The following is a 24681-nucleotide window of genomic DNA, read 5'->3' as shown; positions in this document are numbered from 1 at the left end:
TTTTATAACAGTGCCACCTATTGGTCAAGCTTGATAAGCCAAGTAATCATGCTACTAGAGGTGGTATTATGATTTTTTTTTGCCATTTCAATTACAATAATTCCAAAATTGCTGTTATTGCTCATTAATGAATTTGGTGTGATGCTTCATGCGATGCTTAGCTCCTACATTTGCCGTTGGAGTGCTTGGCCCCGTAATTGCTGCTTGCAGCTATATTTAGGGGCCAAGCACCGAAGGTGCGTAGGACCCTCTTGTTTTTGTTGGCGTTCTTATTATTATTATTATTATTCTTCCGACTGGGGGTCTATGGCAGCCCATAGAACCGAATGCGGGAAAGTTGTAATGGTTTGACATTCTTATAGAGGACAGTGCCCACATTAAGTACACCAATTTTGGTGTGTCTAAGACATTCCCTCTAGCGCCACCAACTGTCCAAAATTTCACTTTAATTTTGTTAATAACTTTTTGACCGTGAGGCCAATCATCAAAATTCTTTTTTCATCTGATTTCTGAGCTCATGCCGATTCGATTGCACCCTAGCAAGTCATTTTCCGTCACATAAATGTGGCCGCCATTTTGAATTTTTTGAAAAACCTACTTTTTCGAACTCGTCCTAGACGGTTTGTCCGATTCACACGAAAATTGAACCAGCTCATCTTCAGGGAGTGCTGACCAAAAGTTATGCAAATCAAATTGATTCGTCAAACCGTTTCCGATAAACGCTCAAACAAATTTTACGTAACGCTTACAAAAACAGTCGTATGGCTGTATCTCTGCAACGACTTATCCTATTCAGACCAAACTTGGTACATGTCATAACAAGCATGACCTGAGGCTACATGCTGCGTTTCGGCGCAGCGCCACCTACTGGTCCGGAGATATGAAAAACTGCTATTTTTGCTTATAACTTCTGAATAGTTTGTCCAAAAATCATAATATTGGTCTTGTTAGATTCAGGGCAACATGCCGAGTTGACTGATATCCAATTTTACCATTTCGGCCATTTTGACTGTCGGCCATTTTGAATTTTGTGCTAAAATGCTGTATTTTAAGAACGCATCAACGGATTGTTACGAAACTTGGTATGGGTCATCAGCACAATGTCCTGAAGGAGCGTGAAAAGTTTCGAAACAGCGCCACCTAGTGGTGATCTTCTTTTTTAAAATGCTTATAACTTTGGGTGTGGTCGACGTATTTTCACCAGACTCATCAAATTGGACTCCTGAAACCTTACAGAGTCCTACAATACCAAACATGCTAGGTTTCGCTTTAAGGTTTGTGTAGCGTTGTGATTTAGCGCTTAAAAAACATTTGGCTATATCTTTGAAACCGCTTGTTTGATCGAGACGAAACCACCGTCAGAAGTTCGGAAACATAGGTCGATAGCTAAACGCCAATGCCCAAATGCAAAAATATTGATAGTAAGGGGTAGTACAATTCAATCAAAGTCAAGAGTCAGTCATTTTTTACGTGTTTTTTCATTTAAATGTCTATAACTCTGAAGTGAATTGAGATATTTTCACCAAAATTGACACACATATGTATGGGCTCACTCTGATGACACATAAAACAAATGGTTGGACTGAGCCTCTTGGTGGCGCTATAATAGAACACAACATGAAATTCCCATTGACTTCAATGCAGTTTTCTGAAATAGAATGCTATACTAAACAAATGCATTAGTGTAATATTACGAAACTCAGAATGTGCCAACAACACCATCCCCTGAAGGTACTCAAAATATTTTGAAACAGCGCCACCTAGTGTTCAAAAGTTATAACTCAATTTACATAAAGGCTAATAACTTTTGAATACATCTGGCTATTGACATGACGCTGATCTTAATAGATTCCTTGGGTCAAGCCGAGAACATAGATATCAAGTTTTCCTTATTTGGCTGAACTTCCTGTCCGCCATTTTGATTAATGTTGAAAACCTACTTTTTCGAACTCCTCCTAGACCGTTAATCAGATTTTCACCAAATTGGACGTGGATCATCTTCAGACCATGCTGGCAAAATGTTATGGATTTCATGTCGATATACGAAACGGTTCTCATTTAGCGCATCAACAAATTTGCTGGAATGATGCCAACATTCATTTGAGACTGTATCTCTGCAAAGCTTTGACATATTTGCACCAAACTTTGTATGTGTCATCGTCACCTCACACTGACCATTCCAAACTAATTTGGTAACAGCGCCACCTATTGGTTACATGTGATAAGCCAATAAATCCTATTACTAGTTGTTGTGTTCATTGTTTTTAAGCCATTTTGCCTAAAATAATCTTAAAACTGTCTTAATTACTCATTCCTGCCATTCGTCTGAAGCTTGCTTCTGTAGTGCTTGGCCCCGTTATTGCTGCTTGCAGCTATATTTATTATTATTATTCTTCCGACTGGGAGTCTATGGCAGCCCATAGAACCGAATGCGGGAAAGTTGTTTTGGTTTGACATTCTGATAGAGGACAGTGCCAACATTTAGTACACCAATTTTGGTGTGTCTAAGAAATTCCCTCTAGCGCCACCAACTGTCCGAAATTTCACTTTAATTTTGTTAATAACTTTTTAACCGTAAGTCCAATCAACAAAATTCTTTTTTCCTCTGATTTCTGAGCTCATGCCAATTCGATTGCACCCTATGCCGTCATTTTCCGTCATAGAAATATGGCCGCCATTTTGAATTCTTTGAAAAACCTACTTTTTCGAACTCGTCCTAGACGGTTTGTCCGATTCACATGAAAATTGAACCAGATCATCTTCAGGCAGTGCTGACCAAAAGTTATGCAAATCAAATTGATTCGTCAAACCGTTTTCGAAAAACGCTCAAACAAATTTTACGAAACGCTTAGAAAAACAGTCGTAAGGCTGTATCTCTGCAACGATTTATCGTATTCAGACCAAACCTGGTACATGTCATAACAAGCATGACTTGAGGCTACTTGCTGCGTTTCGGCGCAGCGCCACCTACTGGTCCGGAGATATGAAAAATTGCTATTTTTGCTTATAACTTCTAAACAGTTTGTCCAAAAATCATAACATTGGTCTTGTTAGATTCAGGGCAACATGCCGAGTCGACTGATATCAAATTTTACAATTTCGGCCATTTTATCTGTCGGCCATTTTGAATTTTGTGCTAAAATGCTGTATTTTCAGAACGCATCAACGGATTGTTACGAAACATGGTATGGGTCATCAGCACAATGTCCTGAAGGAGTGTGAGAAGTTTCGAAACAGCGCCACCTAGTGGTGATCATCCTTTTTTAAATGCTTATAACCTTGGGTGTGGTCGACTTATTTTCTCGAGACTCACCAAATTAGACTCCTGAAACCTTACAGAGTCCTACGATACCAAACATGCTAGGTTTCGCCTTACGGTTTGTGTAGCGTTGTGATTTAGCGCTTAAAAAACATCTGGCTATATCTTCGAAACCACTTGTCTGATCGAGACGAAACCACCGTCAGAAGTTCGGAAACATAGGTCGATAGCTATACGCCAATGCCCAAATGCCAAAATATTGATGGTAAGGTGTAGTAATATTCAATCAAAGTCAAGAGTCAGTCATTTTTTACGTGCTTTTTCATATAAATGTCTATAACTCTGAAGTGAATTGAGATATTTTCACCAAAATTGGCACACATATGTATGGGCTCACTCTGAGCACACATAAAAAGAAATGGTGGGACTGAGCCTCTTGGTGGCGCTATAATAGAACAAAATATGAAATTCTCATTGACTTCAATACAGTTTTGTAAAAATAAAATGCAATACTAAACAAATGCATTGATGTAATATTACGAAACTCAGAATGTGCCAACAACACCATCCCCTGAAGGTACTCAAAATATTTTGAAACACCGCCACCTAGTGGTCAACAGTTATATCTCAATTTAAATAAAGGCTAATAACTTTCGAATAAATCTGGCTATTGACATGACGCTGGTCTTTTTAGATTCCTTGGGTCAAGTCGAGAACATAGATACAAAGTTTTCCTTATTTGGCTGAACTTCCTGTCCGTCATTTTGATTAATGTTGAAAACTTACTTTTTCGAACTCCTCCTAGACCGTTAGTCAGATTTTCACCAAATTTGACGTGGATCATCTTCAGACCATGCTGGCAAAATGTTATGGATTTCGTTACGATATACGAAACTGTTCTCATTTAGCGCATCAACGAAGCTGCTGGAAGGGTTCCAAAATGCATTTGAGGCTGTATCTCAGCAAAGCTTTGACATATTTGCACCAAACTTTGTATGTGTCATCGTCACCTCACACTGACCATTCCAAACTAATTTGGTAACAGCGCCACCTATTGGTTACACGTGATAAGCAAATAAATCCTATTACTAGTTGTTGTGTTTATTGTTTTCAAGCCATTTTGCCTAAAATAATCTTAAAACTTTCTTAATTACTCATTCCTGCCGTTCGTCTGAAGCTTGCTTCTGTAGTGCTTGGCCCCGTTATTGCTGCTTGCAGCTATATTTATTATTATTATTCTTCCTCTTCTTCCACCCCAAGTCTATGGTAGCCCATAGAACCGATTGCGGGAAAGTTGTATAATTTGGCACACTAATAGAGGACTGTCTGAACATTAACCGTAGCAAATTTGAAGTCTCTAACTCAAACTCTCTAGCGCCACCAATTGTCTAAACTTTCAAAAACTTGATGCTAATAACTCTTGAACCGTAAGCCACAAAATGAAAATTCTTTTTTCCTGTGATTCCTTGGCTCATGCCGAGTCGAATGGACACCGAAATTCAAAAATCGCAAGGCTTAGTTTTTTCGCTATCGTCAATTGTTCGTAAAACCTACTTTTTCGAACTCGTCCTAGACCGTTGCACCGATTGTCACGAAAATTGAATCAGATAATCTTCAGACCATGCTGGCAAAAAGTTATGGAATTCAAGTTGATTTCTCAAACCGTTTCCGAATAGCTCATGAACGAATTCTTCGAAAAGCACGCAAACGTGAACGTGAGGCTATATCTCCGCAACGGTTTGGCCTATTGAGACCAATCTTGGTGGGTCTTATAACAACCATTCCCTGGGACTACCTGCAGTGTTTCGGCGCTGTGCCCCCTAGTGGTCAGGAGATATGAAAAATGCATGTTTTTGCTCATAACTTCTGAACGGTTTTGCCAAAAATCACAAAAGTGGTGTCTTTAGATTCAGTGCATCATTCCGAGTCGAATGATACCGAATTTTCCCAATTCGGCCATTTTGGGCGTCGGCCATTTTGGATTTAGTTGTAAATTGCTGTATCTTAAGAATGAAGTTCCGTATCGTTTCGCAAATAATTACAAAAATGTCCGGCTCCATGCCCTGAATGTACACAAAAAAATTGGGGGCAGCGCCACCTTGTGGTCAATAGTTATAACGATTTTTTCGAAAAATGCTAATAACTTTTGCATACATTAGCCTATTGTAACAAAGCTGATGTTGATAGATTCCTTGGGTCATGCCGAGAACACCGATACCCCATTTGTCAATTTTGGCAAAATTTCCTGTCCGCCATTTTGATTCATGTTGAAAACCTACTTTTTCGAACTCCTCCTAGACCGTTGCTCAGATTTTCACCAAATTTGATTTGGATCATCTTCAGACCATGCTGGCAAAAAGTTATGGAATTTGTGTCGATACACGTAACCGTTTTCAATTAGCGTACCAACGAATTTGCTGGAAAGATGCCAAACTGCATCTGAGGCTGTATCTCTGCAAAGGTTGGAGATATTTACACAAAACTTAATATGTGACATTGTCACATCACATTGACCACGCCACATCATTTTGGTCACAGCGCCACCTATTGGTCAAGAGTAATAAACCAATCAATAACCGCTAATTATTACATTTCCAATAATGCTAATAACTTTTGATTGCATTAGCCTATTATCATGAAACATGTCTCAAAATGTTCCTTGGGACATGCCGACAACATGCATACCAATTATGTCATATTAAGCAAAACTTCCTGTCCGCCATTTTGATTCATGTTGAAAACCTTTTTTTTTAAACTCATCCTCAACCGTTTGTCCGATTTTCACCAAAATTGAATCAGATCATCTTCAGACCGTGCTGACAAAAAGTTATGGATTTCGTGTCAATAGACGAAACCGTTTTTGGACAGCGCTGCTTCAGATGTCAGGCATCTTCACAAAATGAGTCTGAGGCTATATCTCTGCAAAGCCCATTAGTGGTCTTCCAGTGACATCTAGTGGTCGTAAATGCAATGTATCATACAAGACTGTCTCTTTAACCTTTATAACTGTTATATGTTGTCTTAATTTCATTCCAAAGAAGCATACGCAATTTATGTATAATTTCACAGTCTAGATAATAGTACTGCACTGATTTTAAATAACCTAGATATGGCTGACAGTAAAAGAATAGAACAGAATTACAGACACACACAAACATGAAATGTTTAAACTAGTATATTAATACTCAATAAGCATGCTTAAACCCACACACAGATGCACACATTTTGTTATATATATATAGATAATTAAAATAAATGATGGGTGATAAAACCTATTGCAAGTCTTCTGTTTTTATGGGCTTCTATGTCATTTTTCAGGTTTCATTGCAATCATAATCTGGCATAATTATAAACATTAGATATATCTGTATGAATAAATTGGTAAACTTTGACTCAATGTGATCTGAAATGCTTGAACAGTAATATTAAATAATAGTAATATACATTTTTTCTAGATGAATCCCTCAACAAGCCCATAAACTGTAATGTTTTAGTCTTTAGTGAGCTCATTAGTGGTCTTCCGGTGACATCTAGTGGTTATAATTGCAATTTTTTATTCAACACTGGGTTTTGAAGCTTTATAAATATTACAGTGTTCTTTTTTACCTAATCTCTGTAAAATTTTGCATGATTGTTTAGAAAAAATACAGATCTAATGCATGTGTGATTATATTACCCCCTTTTTTTTGCAGTTTAATGCCATTCACAACAGAAATCTTTTGTTTTTTAGGCCATTTTAACTGTTATAGCACCAGCTATTTTCTGATCTTAATGAAACTTTGCATGCTTGGTGGGACATCTTTCACATGTTATAACCAAGTTTCATAAAGTTTTGAGTTTTTGTTTCAGTTTTATAGGCTTTAGGTTACATGTGGCCACGGCCCTTTCCTAAATGACCTCTTATAGCTAACCAAAGGACAAAATGCAACATATTTTTGAAAATTATTGATCTACAGAGTCCAGAGAATATTATTGCAGTGGTTTGATCAAGACTGAACAAAAAACCAGGTGACCCAAAACACTCAAATTCGTGGACCAATTTTACGAAAAAGGCTATAACTCGGGAACAAAATGAGATATCTTCACCAAACTCAGAACTCATATGCATGAACAAAAACTTTAGTCCAATTATTATTTTTTTTCCATATCTGCCACTTGGTGGCGCTACAGGATGAAAAAAAATCAAATGGCTATAACTAAGCAACCGTTGATCCAATCAACTTGAAAATTGATATGGCCCAATGTGGCACAAGTGCTCTATGAGGAATTTCACTTATCTTAAAAAACATGGCCGCCATTGGCCAAACAATTTTAAGCACCTATTTGACAAGGTTAATGGAAGTCGATCGGAACGAAACTCGGTGGGCATGTTCGACTCATTGCCCTAAAGGTCTGTAAGTATTTTGAAAGAAATTGCCCACAACATTGTCACCTCCCACAGAACACAACAAAGCGATTTGATTACAGCGCCACCTATTTTCCAAAAATGATAATGCATCATTTTACTGGAGTTTTACTGGCTGTTTCAATTACACTCTTCCAATAATTGCTTTTCTTACTCGTTGCATTTGGTCTGATGCTCCATGCCATGCTTAGCTCCTCGCTGTGGAACTTTTATTAACGATTTTCAGCCATTTCAATTACAATCATGCAATTATTAATTTCATTATTCATTGTTGCATTTGGTCTGCTTAGCTCCTGAGGTTGCCGCTGGAATGCTTGGCCCCGTGATTGCTGCTTGCAGCTATATTTATTATTATTATTATTCTTCCGACTGGGCGTCTATGGCAGCCCATAGAACCGAATGCGGGAAAGTTGTAATGGTTTGACATTCTGATAGAGGACAGTGCCAACATTAAGTACACCAATTTTGGTGTGTCTAAGTCAATCCCTCTAGCGCCACCAACTGTCCAAAATTTCACTTTAATTTTGTTGATAACTTTTTAACCCTAAGGCCAATCAACGAAATTCTTTTTTCCTCTGATTTCTGAGCTCATGCCGATTCGATTGCACCCTACGAAGTTATTTCCGTCATAGAAATATGACCGCCATTTTGAATTTCTTTAAAAACCTACTTTTTCGAACTCGTCCTAGACGGTTTGTCCGATTCACACGAAAATTAAACCATATCATCCTCAGGCAGTGCTGACCAAAAGTTATGCAAATCAAATTGATTCGTCAAACCGTTTTCGATAAACGCTCTAACAAATTTTATGTAGTGCTTACAAAAACAGTCGTAAGGCTGTATCTCGGCAACGACTTATCCTATTCAGACCAAACTTGGTACATGTCATAACAAGCATGACCTGAGGCAACATGCTGTGATTGGGCGCAGCGCCACCTACTGATCCGGAGATATGAAAAACTGCTATTTTTGCTTATAACTTCTGAACAGTTTGTCCAAAAATCATAACATCGGTCTTGTTAGATTCAGGGCAACATGCCGAGTCGACTGATATCCAATTTGACCATTTCGGCCATTTTGACTGTCGGCCATTTTGAATTTTGTGCTAAAATGCTGTATTTTCTGAACACATCAACGGATTGTTACGAAACATGGTATGGGTCATCAGCACAATGTCCTGAAGAAGTATGAGAAGTTTCGAAACAGCGCCACCTAGTGGTGATCTTCTATTTTTAAATGCTTATAACTTTGGGTGTGGTCGACGTATTTTCTCCAGACTCATCAAATTGGACTCCTGAAACCTTACAGAGTCCTACAATACCAAACATGCTAGGTTTTGCCTTACGGTTTGTGTAGCGTTGTGATTTAGCGCTTAAAAAACATTTGGCTATATCTTCGAAACCGCTTGTCTGATTGAGACGAAACCACCGTCAGAAGTTCGGAAACATAGGTCGATAGCTATACACCAATGCCCAAATGCAAAAATATTGATAGTAAGGGGTAGTAATATTCAATCAAAGTCAAGAGTCAGTCAATTTTTACGTGTTTTTTCATGTAAATGTCTATAACTCTGAAGTGAATTGAGATATTTTCACCAAAATTGACACGCATATGTATGGGCTCACTCTGATGACACATAAAAGAAATGGTGGGACTGAGCCTCTTGGTGGCGCTATAATAGAACAAAACATGAAATTCCCATTGACTTCAATACAGTTTTGTGAAATAAAAGGCTATACTAAACAAATGCATTGGTGTTATATTCCACAACTCAGAATGTGCCAACAACATCATCCCCTGAAGGTACTCAAAATATTTTGAAACAGAGCCACCTAGTGGTCAAAAGTTATAACTCAATTTACATAAAGGCTAATAACTTTTGAAAAGATCTGGCTATTGACATGACGCTGATCTTAATAGATTCCTTGGGTCAAGCCGAGAACATAGATATCAAGTTTTCCTTATTTGGCTGAACTTCCTGTCCGCCATTTTGATTAATGTTGAAAACCTACTTTTTCGAACTCCTCCTAGACCGTTAATCAGATTTTCACCAAATTGGACGTGGATCATCTTCAGACTATGCTGGCAAAATGTTATGGATTTCATGTCGATATACGAAACGGTTCTCATTTAGCGCATCAACGAATTTGCTGGAATGGTGCCAAAATGCATTTGAGGCTGTATCTCTGCAAAGCTTTGACATATTTGCACCAAACTTTGTATGTGTCATCGACACCTCACACTGACCGTTCCAAACTAATTTGGTAACAGCACCACCTATTGGTTACACGTGATAAGCGAATAAATCCTATTACTAGTTGTTGTGTTGATTGTTTTCAAGCCATTTTGCCTAAAATAATCTTAAAACTGTCTTAATTACTCATTCCTGCCGTTCGTCTGAAGCTTGCTTCTGTAGTGCTTGGCCCCGTTATTGCTGCTTGCAGCTATATTTATTATTATTATTCTTCTTCCACCCCAAGTCTATGGTAGCCCATAGAACCGATTGCGGGAAAGTTGTATAATTTGGCACACTAATAGAGGACTGTCTGAACATTAACCGTAGCAAATTTGAAGTCTCTAACTCAAACTCTCTAGCGCCACCAATTGTCTAAACTTTCAAAAACTTGATGCTAATAACTCTTGAACCGTAAGCCACAAAATGAAAATTCTTTTTTCCTGTGATTCCTTGGCTCATGCCGAGTCGAATGGACACCGAAATTCAAAAATCGCAAGGCTTAGTTTTTTCGCTATCGTCAATTGTTCGTAAAACCTACTTTTTCGAACTCGTCCTAGGCCGTTGCACCGATTGTCACGAAAATTGAATCAGATAATCTTCAGACCATGCTGGCAAAAAGTTATGGAATTCAAGTTGATTTCTCAAACCGTTTCCGAATAGCTCATGAACGAATTCTTCGAAAAGCACGCAAACGTGAACGTGAGGCTATATCTCCGCAACGGTTTGGCCTATTGAGACCAATCTTGGTGGGTCTTATAACAACCATTCCCTGGTACTACCTGCAGTGTTTCGGCGCTGTGCCCCCTAGTGGTCAGGAGATATGAAAAATGCATGTTTTTGCTCATAACTTCTGAACGGTTTTGCCAAAAATCACAAAAGTGGTGTCTTTAGATTCAGTGCATCATTCCGAGTCGAATGATACCGAATTTTCCCAATTCGGCCATTTTGGGCGTCGGCCATTTTGGATTTAGTTGTAAATTGCTGTATCTTAAGAATGAAGTTCCGTATCGTTTCGCAAATAATTACAAAAATGTCCGGCTCCATGCCCTGAATGTACACAAAAAAATTGGGGGCAGCGCCACCTTGTGGTCAATAGTTATAACGATTTTTTCGAAAAATGCTAATAACTTTTGCATACATTAGCCTATTGTAACAAAGCTGATGTTGATAGATTCCTTGGGTCATGCCGAGAACACCGATACCCCATTTGTCAATTTTGGCAAAATTTCCTGTCCGCCATTTTGATTCATGTTGAAAACCTACTTTTTCGAACTCCTCCTAGACCGTTGCTCAGATTTTCACCAAATTTGATTTGGATCATCTTCAGACCATGCTGGCAAAAAGTTATGGAATTTGTGTCGATACACGTAACCGTTTTCAATTAGCGTACCAACGAATTTGCTGGAAAGATGCCAAACTGCATCTGTGGCTGTATCTCTGCAAAGGTTGGAGATATTTACACAAAACTAAATATGTGACATTGTCACATCACATTGACCACGCCACATCATTTTGGTCACAGCGCCACCTATTGGTCAAGAGTAATAAACCAATCAATAACCGCTAATTATTACATTTCCAATAATGCTAATAACTTTTGATTGCATTAGCCTATTATCATGAAACATGTCTCAAAATGTTCCTTGGGACATGCCGACAACATACATACCAATTATGTCATATTAAGCAAAACTTCCTGTCCGCCATTTTGATTCATGTTGAAAACCTTTTTTTTTAAACTCATCCTCAACCGTTTGTCCGATTTTCACCAAAATTGAATCAGATCATCTTCAGACCTTGCTGACAAAAAGTTATGGATTTCGTGTCAATAGACGAAACCGTTTTTGTACAGCGCTGCTTCAGATGTCAGGCATCTTCACAAAATGAGTCTGAGGCTATATCTCTGCAAAGCCCATTAGTGGTCTTCCAGTGACATCTAGTGGTCGTAAATGCAATTTATCATACAACACTGTCTCTTTAACCTTTATAACTGTTATATGTTGTCTTAATTTCATTCCAAAGAAGCATACGCAATTTATGTATAATTTCACAGTCTAGATAATAGTACTGCACTGATTTTAAATAACCTAGATATGGTTGACAGTAAAAGAATAGAACAGAATTACAGACACACACAAACATGAAATGTTTAAACTAGTATATTAATACTCAATAAGCATGCTTAAACCCACACACAGATGCACACATTTTGTTATATATATAGATAATTAAAATAAATGATGGGTGATAAAACCTATTGCAAGTCTTCTGTTTTTATGGGCTTCTATGTCATTTTTCAGGTTTCATTGCAATCATAATCTGGCATAATTATAAACATTAGATATATCTGTATGAATAAATTGGTAAACTTTGACTCAATGTGATCTGAAATGCTTGAACAGTAATATTAAATAATAGTAATATACATTTTTTCTAGATGAATCCCTCAACAAGCCCATAAACTGTAATGTTTTAGTCTTTAGTGAGCTCATTAGTGGTCTTCCGGTGACATCTAGTGGTTATAATTGCAATTTTTTATTCAACACTGGGTTTTGAAGCTTTATAAATATTACAGTGTTCTTTTTTACATAATCTCTGTTAAATTTTGCATGATTGTTTAGAAAAAATACAGATCTAATGCATGTGTGATTATATTACCCCTTTTTTTTTGCAGTTTAATGCCATTCACAACAGAAATCTTTTGTTTTTTAGGCCATTTTAACTGTTATAGCACCAGCTATTTTCTGATCTTAATGAAACTTTGCATGCTTGGTGGGTCATCTTTCACATGTTATAACCAAGTTTCATAAAGTTTTGAGTTTTTGTTTCAGTTTTATAGGCTTTAGGTTACATGTGGCCACGGCCCTTTCCTAAATGACCTCTTATAGCTAACCAAAGGACAAAATGCAACATATTTTTGAAAATGATTGATCTAGAGAGTCCAGAGAATATTATTGCAGTGGTTTGATCAAGACTGAACAAAAAACCAGGTGACCCAAAACATTCAAATTCGTGGACCAATTTTACGAAAAAGGCTATAACTCGGGAACAAAATGAGATATCTTCACCAAACTCAGAACTCATATGCATGAACAAAAACTTTAGTCAAATTATTATTTTTTTTTCCATATCTGCCACTTGGTGGCGCTACAGGATGAAAAAAAAATCAAATGGCTATAACTAAGCAACCGTTGATCCAATCAACTTGAAAATTGATATGGCCCAATGTGGCACAAGTGCTCTATGAGGAATTTCACTTATCTTAGAAAACATGGCCGCCATTGGCCAAACAACTTTAAGCACCTATTTGACAAGGTTAATGGAAGTCGATCGGAACGAAACTCGGTGGGCATGTTCGACTCATTGCCCTAAAGGTCTGTAAGTATTTTGAAAGAAATTGCCCACAACATTGTCACCTCCCACAGAACACAACAGAGCGATTTGATTACAGCGCCACCTATTTTCCAAAAATAATAATGCATCATTTTACTGGAGTTTTACTGGCTGTTTCAATTACACTCTTCCAATAATTGCTTTTCTTACTCGTTGCATTTGGTCTGATGCTCCATGCCATGCTTAGCTCCTCGCTGTGGAACTTTTATTAACGATTTTCAGCCATTTCAATTACAATCATGCAATTATTGATTTCATTATTCATTGTTGCATTTGGTCTGCTTAGCTCCTGATGTTGCCGCTGGAATGCTTGGCCCCGTGATTGCTGCTTGCAGCTATATTTATTATTATTCTTCTTCTTCCACCCCAAGTCTATGGTAGCCCATAGAACCGATTGCGGGAAAGTTGTATAATTTGGCACACTAATAGAGGACTGTCTGAACATTAACCGTAGCAAATTTGAAGTCTCTAACTCAAACTCTCTAGCGCCACCAATTGTCTAAACTTTCAAAAACTTGATGCTAATAACTCTTGAACCGTAAGCCACAAAATGAAAATTCTTTTTTCCTGTGATTCCTTGGCTCATGCCGAGTCGAATGGACACCGAAATTCAAAAATCGCAAGGCTTAGTTTTTTCGCTATCGTCAATTGTTCGTTAAACCTACTTTTTCGAACTCGTCCTAGGCCGTTGCACAGATTGTCACGAAAATTGAATCAGATAATCTTCAGACCATGCTGGCAAAAAGTTATGGAATTCAAGTTGATTTCTCAAACCGTTTCCGAATAGCTCATGAACGAATTCTTCGAAAAGCACGCAAACGTGAACGTGAGGCTATATCTCCGCAACGGTTTGGCCTATTGAGACCAATCTTGGTGGGTCTTATAACAACCATTCCCTGGGACTACCTGCAGTGTTTCGGCGCTGTGCCCCCTAGTGGTCAGGAGATATGAAAAATGCATGTTTTTGCTCATAACTTCTGAACGGTTTTGCCAAAAATCACAAAAGTGGTGTCTTTAGATTCAGTGCATCATTCCGAGTCGAATGATACCGAATTTTCCCAATTCGGCCATTTTGGGCGTCGGCCATTTTGAATTGAGTTGTAAATTGCTGTATCTTAAGAATGAAGTTCCGTATCATTTCGCAAATAATTACAAAAATGTCCGGCTCCATGCCCTGAATGTACACAAAAAAATTGGGGGCAGCGCCACCTTGTGGTCAATAGTTATAACGATTTTTCGAAAAATGCTAATAACTTTTGCATACATTAGCCTATTGTAACAAAACTGATGTTGATAGATTCCTTGGGTCATGCCGAGAACACCGATACCCCATTTGTCAATTTTGGCAAAATTTCCTGTCCGCCATTTTGATTCATGTTGAAAACCTACTTTTTCGAACTCCTCCTAGACCGTTGCTCAGATTTTCACCAAATTTGATTTGGATCATCTTCAGACCATGCTGGCAAAAAGTTATGGAATTTGTGTCGATACACGTAACCGTTTTCAATTAGCGTACCAACGAATTTGCTGGAAAGATGCCAAACTGCATCTGAGGCTGTATCTCTGCAAAGGTTGGAGATATTTACACAAAACTTAATATGTGACATTGTCACATCACATTGACCACGCCACATCATTTTGGTCACAGCGCCACCTATTGGTCAAGAGTAATAAACCAATCAATAACCGCTAATTATTACATTTCCAATAATGCTAATAACTTTTGATTGCATTAGCCTATTATCATGAAACATGTCTCAAAATGTTCCTTGGGACATGCAGACAACATACATACCAATTATGTCATATTAAGCAAAACTTCCTGTCCGCCATTTTGATTCATGTTGAAAAACTTTTTTTTTAAACTCATCCTCAACCGTTTGTCTGATTTTCACCAAAATTGAATCAGATCATCTTCAGACCGTGCTGACAAAAAGTTATGGATTTCGTGTCAATAGACGAAACCGTTTTTGTACAGCGCTGCTTCAGATGTCAGGCATCTTCACAAAATGAGTCTGAGGCTATATCTCTGCAAAGCCCATTAGTGGTCTTCCAGTGACATCTAGTGGTCGTAAATGCAATTTATCACACAACACTGTCTCTTTAACCTTTATAACTGTTATATGTTGTCTTAATTTCATTCCAAAGAAGCATACGCAATTTATGTATAATTTCACAGTCTAGATAATAGTACTGCACTGATTTTAAATAACCTAGATATGGCTGACAGTAAAAGAATAGAACAGAATTACAGACACACACAAACATGAAATGTTTAAACTAGTATATTAATACTCAATAAGCATGCTTAAACCCACACACAGATGCACACATTTTGTTATATATATAGATAATTAAAATAAATGATGGGTGATAAAACCTATTGCAAGTCTTCTGTTTTTATGGGCTTCTATGTCATTTTTCAGGTTTCATTGCAATCATAATCTGGCATAATTATAAACATTAGATATATCTGTATGAATAAATTGGTAAACTTTGACTCAATGTGATCTGAAATGCTTGAACAGTAATATTAAATAATAGTAATATACATTTTTTCTAGATGAATCCCTCAACAAGCCCATAAACTGTAATGTTTTAGTCTTTACTGAGCTCATTAGTGGTCTTCCGGTGACATCTAGTGGTTATAATTGCAATTTTTTATTCAACACTGGGTTTTGAAGCTTTATAAATATTACAGTGTTCTTTTTTACCTAATATCTGTTAAATTTTGCATGATTGTTTAGAAAAAATACAGATCTAATGCATGTGTGATTATATTACCCCCTTTTTTTTTTTGCAGTTTAATGCCATTCACAACAGAAATCTTTTGTTTTTTAGGCCTGTTTAAATGTTATCTAACCAAAGGACAAAATACAACATATTTTTTCAAAGATATTGATCTAGAGAGTCCTGAGAATATTACTGCAGTGGTTTGATCAAGACTGAACAAAAAACCAGGTGACCCAAAACATTCAAATTCGCGGACCAATTTTATGAAAAAGGCTATAACTCGGGAACAAAATGAGATATCTTCACCAAACTCAGAACTCATATGCATGAACAAAAACTTTAGTCAAATTATTATTTTTTCCATATCTGCCACTTGGTGGCGCTACAGGATGAAAAAAAAACTAAAATGGCTATAACTAAGCAACCGCTGATCCAATCAACTTGAAAATTGGTATGGCCCAATGTGGCATAAGTGCTCTATGAGGAATTTCACTTATCTTAAAAAACATGGCCGCCATTGGCCAAACAACTTTAAGCATCTATTTGACAAGGTTAATGGAAGTCGATCGGAACGAAACTCGGTGGGCATGTTCGACTCATTGCCCTAAAGGTCTGTAAGTATTTTGAAAGAAATTGCCCACAACATTGTCACCTCCCACAGAACACAACAAAGCGATTTGATTACAGCGCCAACTATTTTCCAAAAATGATAATGCGTCATTTTACTGGAGTTTTACTGGCTGTTTCAATTACACTCTTCCAATAATTGCTTTTCTTACTCATTGCATTTGGTCTGATGCTCCATGCCATGCTTAGCTCCTCGCTGTGGAACTTTTATTAACGATTTTCAGCCATTTCAATTACAATCATGCAATTATTAATTTCATTATTCATTGTTGCATTTGGTCTGATGCTACATATGCTTAGCTCCTGATGTTGCCGCTGGAATGCTTGGCCCCGTGATTGCTGCTTGCAGCTATATTTAGGGGCCAAGCACCGAAGGTGCGAAGGCACCTATTGTGTTTGTTGGCGTTATTATTATTATTCTTCTTCTTCCACCCCAAGTCTATGGTAGCCCATAGAACCGATTGCGGGAAAGTTGTATAATTTGGCACACTAATAGAGGACTGTCTGAACATTAACCGTAGCAAATTTGAAGTCTCTAACTCAAACTCTCTAGCGCCACCAATTGTCTAAACTTTCAAAAACTTGATGCTAATAACTCTTGAACCGTAAGCCACAAAATGAAAATTCTTTTTTCCTGTGATTCCTTGGCTCATGCCGAGTCGAATGGACACCGAAATTCAAAAATCGCAAGGCTTAGTTTTTTCGCTATCGTCAATTGTTCGTAAAACCTACTTTTTCGAACTCGTCCTAGGCCGTTGCACCGATTGTCACGAAAATTGAATCAGATAATCTTCAGACCATGCTGGCAAAAAGTTATGGAATTCAAGTTGATTTCTCAAACCGTTTCCGAATAGCTCATGAACGAATTCTTCGAAAAGCACGCAAACGTGAACGTGAGGCTATATCTCCGCAACGGTTTGGTCTATTGAGACCAATCTTGGTGGGTCTTATAACAACCATTCCCTGGGACTACCTGCAGTGTTTCGGCGCTGTGCCCCCTAGTGGTCAGGAGATATGAAAAATGCATGTTTTTGCTCATAACTTCTGAACGGTTTTGCCAAAAATCACAAAAGTGGTGTCTTTAGATTCAGTGCATCATTCCGAGTCGAATGATACCGAATTTTCCCAATTCGGCCATTTTGGGCGTCGGCCATTTTGAATTTAGATGTAAATTGCTGTATCTTAAGAATGAAGTTCCGTGTCGTTTCGCAAATAATTACAAAAATGTCCGGCTCCATGCCCTGAATGTACACAAAAAAATTGGGGGCAGCGCCACCTTGTGGTCAATAGTTATAACGATTTTTCGAAAAATGCTAATAACTTTTGCATACATTAGCCTATTGTAACAAAACTGATGTTGATAGATTCCTTGGGTCATGCCGAGAACACCGATACCCCATTTGTCAATTTTGGCAAAATTTCCTGTCCGCCATTTTGATTCATGTTGAAAACCTACTTTTTCGAACTCCTCCTAGACCGTTGCTCAGATTTTCACCAAATTTGATTTGGATCATCTTCAGACCATGCTGGCAAAAAGTTATGGAATTTGTGTCGATACACGTAACCGTTTTCAATTAGCATACCAACGAATTTGCTGGAAAGATGCCAAACTGCATCTGAGGCTGTATCTCTGCAAAGGTTGGAGATATTTACACAAAACTTAATATGTGACATTGTCACATCACATTGACCACGCCACATCATTTTGGTCACAGCGCCACCTATTGGTCAAGAGTAATAAACCAATCAATAACCGCTAATTATTACATTTCCAATAATGCTAATAACTTTTGATTGCATTAGCCTATTATCATGAAACATGTCTCAAAATGTTCCTTGGGACATGCCGACAACATACATACCAATTATGTCATATTAAGCAAAACTTCCTGTCCGCCATTTTGATTCATGTTGAAAACCTTTTTTTTTAAACTCATCCTCAACCGTTTGTCTGATTTTCACCAAAATTGAATCAGATCATCTTCAGACCGTGCTGACAAAAAGTTATGGATTTCGTGTCAATAGACGAAACCGTTTTTGTACAGCGCTGCTTCAGATGTCAGGCATCTTCACAAAATGAGTCTGAGGCTATATCTCTGCAAAGCCCATTAGTGGTCTTCCAGTGACATCTAGTGGTCGTAAATGCAATTTATCATACAACACTGTCTCTTTAACCTTTATAACTGTTATATGTTGTCTTAATTTCATTCCAAAGAAGCATACGCAATTTATGTATAATTTCACAGTCTAGATAATAGTACTGCACTGATTTTAAATAACCTAGATATGGCTGACAGTAAAAGAATAGAACAGAATTACAGACACACACAAACATGAAATGTTTAAACTAGTATATTAATACTCAATAAGCATGCTTAAACCCACACACAGATGCACACATTTTGTTATATATATAGATAATTAAAATAAATGATGGGTGATAAAACCTATTGCAAGTCTTCTGTTTTATGGGCTTCTATGTCATTTTTCAGGTTTCATTGCAATCATAATCTGGCATAATTATAAACATTAGATATATCTGTATGAATAAATTGGTAAACTTTGACTCAATGTGATCTGAAATGCTTGAACAGTAATATTAAATAATAGTAATATACATTTTTTCTAGATGAATCCCTCAACAAGCCCATAAACTGTAATGTTTTAGTCTTTAGTGAGCTCATTAGTGGTCTTCCGGTGACATCTAGTGGTTATAATTGCAATTTTTTATTCAACACTGGGTTTTGAAGCTTTATAAATATTACAGTGTTCTTTTTTACCTAATATCTGTTAAATTTTGCATGATTGTTTAGAAAAAATACAGATCTAATGCATGTGTGATTATATTACCCCTTTTTTTTTTGCACTTTAATGCCATTCACAACAGAAATCTTTAGTTTTTAGGCCATTTTAACTGTTATAGCACCAGCTATTTTCTGATCTTAATGAAACTTTGCATGCTTGGTGGGTCATCTTTCACATGTTATAACCAAGTTTCATAAAGTTTTGAGTTTTTGTTTCAGTTTTATAGGCTTTAGGTTACATGTGGCCACGGCCCTTTCCTAAATGACCTCTTATAGCTAACCAAAGGACAAAATGCAACATATTTTTGAAAATTATTGATCTAGAGAGTCCAGAGAATATTATTGCAGTGGTTTGATCAAGACTGAACAAAAAACCAGGTGACCCAAAACATTCAAATTCGTGGACCAATTTTACGAAAAAAGGCTATAACTCGGGAACAAAATGAGATTTCTTCACCAAACTCAGAACTCATATGCATGAACAAAAACTTTAGTCAAATTATTTTTTTTTTCCATATCTGCCACTTGGTGGCGCTACAGGATGAAAAAAAATCAAATGGCTATAACTAAGCAACCGTTGATCCAATCAACTTGAAAATTGATATGGCCCAATGTGGCACAAGTGCTCTATGAGGAATTTCACTTATCTTAAAAAACATGGCCGCCATTGGCCAAACAACTTTAAGCACCTATTTGACAAGGTTAATGGAAGTCGATCGGAACGAATCTCGGTGGGCATGTTCGACTCATTGCCCTAAAGGTCTGTAAGTATTTTGAAAGAAATTGCCCACAACATTGTCACCTCCCACAGAACACAACAAAGCGATTTGATTACAGCGCCACCTATTTTCCAAAAATGATAATGCATCATTTTACTGGAGTTTTACTGGCTGTTTCAATTACACTCTTCCAATAATTGCTTTTCTTACTCGTTGCATTTGGTCTGATGCTCCATGCCATGCTTAGCTCCTCGCTGTGGAACTTTTATTAACGATTTTCAGCCATTTCAATTACAATCATGCAATTATTAATTTCATTATTCATTGTTGCATTTGGTCTGATGCTACATATGCTTAGCTCCTGATGTTGCCGCTGGAATGCTTGGCCCCGTGATTGCTGCTTGCAGCTATATTTATTATTATTATTCTTCTTCTTCCACCCCAAGTCTATGGTAGCCCATAGAACCGATTGCGGGAAAGTTGTATAATTTGGCACACTAATAGAGGACTGTCTGAACATTAACCGTAGCAAATTTGAAGTCTCTAACTCAAACTCTCTAGCGCCACCAATTGTCTAAACTTTCAAAAACTTGATGCTAATAACTCTTGAACCGTAAGCCACAAAATGAAAATTCTTTTTTCCTGTGATTCCTTGGCTCATGCCGAGTCGAATGGACACCGAAATTCAAAAATCGCAAGGCTTAGTTTTTTCGCTATCGTCAATTGTTCGTAAAACCTACTTTTTCGAACTCGTCCTAGGCCGTTGCACCGATTGTCACGAAAATTGAATCAGATAATCTTCAGACCATGCTGGCAAAAAGTTATGGAATTCAAGTTGATTTCTCAAAGCGTTTCCGAATAGCTCATGAACGAATTCTTCGAAAAGCACGCAAACGTGAACGTGAGGCTATATCTCCGCAACGGTTTGGCCTATTGAGACCAATCTTGGTGGGTCTTATAACAACCATTCCCTGGTACTACCTGCAGTGTTTCGGCGCTGTGCCCCCTAGTGGTCAGGAGATATGAAAAATGCATGTTTTTGCTCATAACTTCTGAACGGTTTTGCCAAAAATCACAAAAGTGGTGTCTTTAGATTCAGTGCATCATTCCGAGTCGAATGATACCGAATTTTCCCAATTCGGCCATTTTGGGCGTCGGCCATTTTGGATTTAGTTGTAAATTGCTGTATCTTAAGAATGAAGTTCAGTATCGTTTCGCAAATAATTACAAAAATGTCCGGCTCCATGCCCTGAATGTACACAAAAAAATTGGGGGCAGCGCCACCTTGTGGTCAATAGTTATAACGATTTTTTCGAAAAATGCTAATAACTTTTGCATACATTAACCTATTGTAACAAAGCTGATGTTGATAGATTCCTTGGGTCATGCCGAGAACACCGATACCCCATTTGTCAATTTTGGCAAAATTTCCTGTACGCCATTTTGATTCATGTTGAAAACCTACTTTTTCGAACTCCTCCTAGACCGTTGCTCAGATTTTCACCAAATTTGATTTGGATCATCTTCAGACCATGCTGGCAAAAAGTTATGGAATTTGTGTCGATACACGTAACCGTTTTCAATTAGCGTACCAACGAATTTGCTGGAAAGATGCCAAACTGCATCTGAGGCTGTATCTCTGCAAAGGTTGGAGATATTTACACAAAACTTAATATGTGACATTGTCACATCACATTGACCACGCCACATCATTTTGGTCACAGCGCCACCTATTGGTCAAGAGTAATAAACCAATCAATAACCGCTAATTATTACATTTCCAATAATGCTAATAACTTTTGATTGCATTAGCCTATTATCATGAAACATGTCTCAAAATGTTCCTTGGGACATGCCGACAACATACATACCAATTATGTCATATTAAGCAAAACTTCCTGTCCGCCATTTTGATTCATGTTGAAAACTTTTTTTTTAAACCCATCCTCAACCGTTTGTCTGATTTTCACCAAAATTGAATCAGATCATCTTCAGACCGTGCTGACAAAAAGTTATGGATTTCGTGTCAATAGACGAAACCGTTTTTGTACAGCGCTGCTTCAGATGTCAGGCATCTTCACAAAATGAGTCTGAGGCTATATCTCTGCAAAGCTTTGTTGTAATTAAGCCAAACTTGTGTGTGCCATTGTCTAACATGGAGAATAGGCTCACAGACACTCACACACAGAAATGAAATGGTTCAACTATTATATGAATAATCAATAAGCATGATTACACACACACACACACACACACACACACACAGAGAAGTACATGCCCACACATTTTGTTGTATGTAGATATTTGAAATAAATTATAGGTGACACACAACTCACAGAAAGACTTCTTTTCTTACATTTCTATGTCAGGTTTCATTGCATTCATATTCTGACATAATAGTAAACATTTGATATACATGTATGAATAAATTGTTGAACTTTCACTCAATGTGATCTTAAATGCTTGAACAGTAATATTAAATAATAGTAATATATATTTTTCTAGATGAATCAATCATCGAGACAATGAACTGTAATGTTTTAGTCTTTAGTGAGCCCATTAGTGGTCTTCCAGTGACATCTAGTGGTCGTAAATGCAATTTATCATACAACACTGTCTCTTTAACCTTTATAACTGTTATATGTTGTCTTAATTTCATTCCAAAGAAGCATACGCAATTTATGTATAATTTCACAGTCTAGATAATAGTACTGCACTGATTTTAAATAACCTAGATATGGCTGACAGTAAAAGAATAGAACAGAATTACAGACACACACAAACATGAAATGTTTAAACTACTATATTAATACTCAATAAGCATGCTTAAACCCACACACAGATGCACACATTTTGTTATATATATAGATAATTAAAATAAATGATGGGTGATAAAACCTATTGCAAGTCTTCTGTTTTTATGGGCTTCTATGTCATTTTTCAGGTTTCATTGCAATCATAATCTGGCATAATTATAAACATTAGATATATCTGTATGAATAAATTGGTAAACTTTGACTCAATGTGATCTGAAATGCTTGAACAGTAATATTAAATAATAGTAATATACATTTTTTCTAGATGAATCCCTCAACAAGCCCATAAACTGTAATGTTTTAGTCTTTAGTGAGCTCATTAGTGGTCTTCCGGTGACATCTAGTGGTTATAATTGCAATTTTTTATTCAACACTGGGTTTTGAAGCTTTATAAATATTACAGTGTTCTTTTTTACCTAATCTCTGTTAAATATTGCATGATTGTTTAGAAAAAATACAGATCTAATGCATGTGCGATTATATTACCCCTTTTTTTTTTTGCAGTTTAATGCCATTCACAACAGAAATCTTTTGTTTTCTAGGTCTGTTTAAATGTTATCTAACCAAAGGACAAAATACAACATATTTTTTCAAAGTTATTGATCTAGAGAGTCCTGAGAATATTACTGCAGTGGTTTGATCAAGACTGAACAAAAAACCAGGTGACCCAAAACATTCAAATTCGTGGACCAATTTTATGAAAAAGGCTATAACTCGGGAACAAAATGAGATATCTTCACCAAACTCAGAACTCATATGCATGAACAAAAACTTTAGTCAAATTATTATTTTTTTTCCATATCTGCCACTTAGTGGCGCTACAGGATGAAAAAAAATCAAATGGCTATAACTAAGCAACCGCTGATCCAATCAACTTGAAAATTGATATGGCCCAATGTGGCACAGGTGCTCTATGAGGAATTTCACTTATCTTAAAAAACATGGCCGCCATTGGCCAAACAACTTTAAGCACCTATTTGACAAGGTTAATGGAAGTCGATCGGAACGAAACTCGGTGGGCATGTTCGACTCATTGCCCTAAAGGTCTGTAAGTATTTTGAAAGAAATTGCCCACAACATTGTCACCTCCCACAGAACACAACAAAGCGATTTGATTACAGCGCCAACTATTTTCCAAAAATGATAATGCATCATTTTACTGGAGTTTTACTGGCTGTTTCAATTACACTCTTCCAATAATTGCTTTTCTTACTCGTTGCATTTGGTCTGATGCTCCATGCCATGCTTAGCTCCTCGCTGTGGAACTTTTATTAACGATTTCAGCCATTTCAATTACAATCATGCAATTATTAATTTCATTATTCATTGTTGCATTTGGTCTGCCTAGCTCCTGATGTTGCCGCTGGAATGCTTGGCCCCGTGATTGCTGCTTGCAGCTATATTTAGGGGCCAAGCACCGAAGGTGCGAAGGCACCTATTGTGTTTGTTGGCGTTATTAGGGGCCAAGCACCGAAGGTGCGTAGGCACCTATTGTTTTCGTTGGCGTTATTATTATTCTTCTTCTTCTTCTTCTTCCGCCGCAAGTCTATGGCAGCCCATAGAACCGTTTGCGGGAAAGTTGTATAATTTGGCACACTGATAGAGGACAGTCCCAACATTAACTATAGCAAATTTGAAGCCTCTAACTCCTACTCTCTAGCGCCACCACTTGTCCAAACTTTCAATGTT

General features: G+C 37.3%; 1 long non-coding RNA gene across 1 annotated transcript in view; it reads left to right on the top strand.

Moving 5' to 3' along the window:
• Positions 1–24318, top strand: part of LOC127968958 (uncharacterized) — a 94517-nt gene extending 70199 nt beyond the window's left edge. Inside the window, exons 2-3 of the long non-coding RNA XR_008156181.1 lie at positions 12891–13136; positions 23899–24318. This is a non-coding gene — a long non-coding RNA (uncharacterized LOC127968958). The remainder of the gene's footprint in view (positions 1–12890; positions 13137–23898) is intronic.
• Positions 24319–24681: the final 363 nt, after the last annotated feature.

Source organism: Carassius gibelio, chromosome B12 (assembly GCF_023724105.1).
Source record: "Carassius gibelio isolate Cgi1373 ecotype wild population from Czech Republic chromosome B12, carGib1.2-hapl.c, whole genome shotgun sequence".
Lineage (NCBI taxonomy): Eukaryota > Metazoa > Chordata > Actinopteri > Cypriniformes > Cyprinidae > Carassius > Carassius gibelio.
The sequence above is the reverse complement of the archived record's forward strand: the minus strand, read 5'-3'. Positions and strand labels throughout refer to the sequence as shown.